Below are 2,168 nucleotides of genomic sequence, written 5' to 3' on the forward strand. Positions count from 1 at the left end.
GCGGCTTACAAAGGGAAATAAAACTCTTTTGGACCTACTAAGTGCGGTCCTGTTGAGCCGGCCTCTTCAAATAACAGAAGCATGCAGCGATAAATAACTAAAGTTAACGACTCTGTTAACATTTTCTGTAGAAATAGCAGCTTTTTCCACCTTTATCCCTTCGTCAAAGTAAACTACCTGCTTTAAACTTCAGCTCAGTAAACGAGACATAACAAAAGATTTTTTCCCAGCTGGTGGAAAGAATAGTTGAACTGTTCATAGTTTCATGTGCTCTAAAAAGAAAGAATGAACTGTACGAAAGATTTACTACACACTTTCTCGAAAATATATACTACTAATGATGGTCTTCCTAATAGGTGTTTTCTTTTTATTTTGTCGTTTATTCGAAAAAATGTAAATGAAATGCAAGACCATATCACTTTAATAAAGTTATTTTTAAATATATGTATATGTATTAGGGTGGTCCTTATTTTGTTTTTTTATAATAACTCACCCACTTATTTTTTTTCCAACTAGACTAAAACTAACACCAGTAAAAATTCGGTCATTCCCACAACTCTAAGTTTAGATTATTTAAATCAGATAATTTTCCGGTTGCAGAGATTTTAAGGATACATTTGTATCTCAGATCCAAACAAACGCAAGTCCAGAAATTTTAGTTTTTCATTTATGGTTCGGCATTGCATGTAGAATCCTATTCCGCATCGAGCCATATAATTGCAATCCTAAAAAAATAATAATAATAAAAATAAATGTAATAATTTACCTTTGTGTGTAATAATTTACCAGTGTTAAACCAATTCTTTATATGCACTAAGCGACTGTTTTTCTGCCCTCCTCGAAAGCTGCAATTATGTGACTCACCTTAGTCTGGCTCTGAGGTATTGGTAAATCAAGTATTCAAAATGTTAATTTTTTTTTTTAATTTTCCTAAAATAGCTAGCTCTGTTTTAGCTGCATTTCAGAAAAATAGCGGCAAATGTTTTCTGTTACGTTAAAATTATTATGGATGCTTCAAACTCTTGTATTAATATGTTCCAAGATGCATTTTTGAGTTTCTGCTATGTTTCAGCATCAGTAAATGTATTTGCATATATTTTCCCCTCAAAGTAGTCAGAATGACCTCCGCCAACACAGCTTGGTGTGGCAGGTGTCATTCCGTTACCTTGAAAACATTTTTTTTTTTTTTTACATTGCACGATGATTTAGGAAAAGTCAAGAAATGATTAAGCTATAGGAGCAGTTAGCAAAAGGATGGTTAGCTTGGGGTCACCATGACCCCTCCCGTAATTCTAGAGTCAAGCGAGTCATAAGCCTGCACATTAAAACATTTAAATGAAAAAAACCCTTTTTTTTAAGATTACAAAAAATGAGTAAACAAACAGTTGCGATTCTTTTTTTCTCTTCCAAACTTAACGATGAATATCCGACTGTATTCAATAAAACAAAATGTTCCTATTTTAGTTTATAAATAGTATACCGTGTTTACAAATCATGTGTCAAAATTATAATACTGACTGCCGAGCACTCTTGCATAAATATATACTAAGTATTAAACTTTGTTAAACGATCGTTATCAGCTAAATTCTAATCAAAATGAGTGCATCAAATAATAAATAAAAGTCGTTTCAAGTATAGCTTTTTGAAAGGAAAAATTGTCTAAAAAAGTCTTTTCTACGTACTATTTATAGTTGCAAATGATTTTTTCAAGAAGCTTTTTGAAATATCTCTCAAGTTCTTGCTTCAATTTGAAAGAACCAGCCCCCTTTTTTTTTCTTTTTTTTTGGAAACTTCATTTAGGAAGTACTTTTTTTAGAAGCATAAGAAAGTGCATCATTTTTTTTCCTGTCAACTTCGTTAAGAATTTTTTTAAAGCTTTCGTAACATTATATGTCCTTCAACCAATGAATTTCTACTGTTACATATAAAGATAAAAGCGATGCTATGTCTTTCATCTAATTAATAATAATATTTCAGACTGCTATTTTTTAAAGAAATTTTTAAATCGTATAATTTATTATTTTTAAAATGTCTTTTTAGAAATCTGAGGACTCGTACTATCAAAAATTGCCAATTTTTAACAGATTAGTAGAACTTAAAATTTTGACACGTTGACATCTTCGAACAACTAAACGTCGTTATTTGTTGATGTAAATATAATTTTTTGC

The sequence above is a fragment of the Uloborus diversus genome, chromosome 3, assembly GCF_026930045.1.
Source record: "Uloborus diversus isolate 005 chromosome 3, Udiv.v.3.1, whole genome shotgun sequence".
Taxonomy (NCBI): Eukaryota; Metazoa; Arthropoda; class Arachnida; order Araneae; family Uloboridae; genus Uloborus; species Uloborus diversus.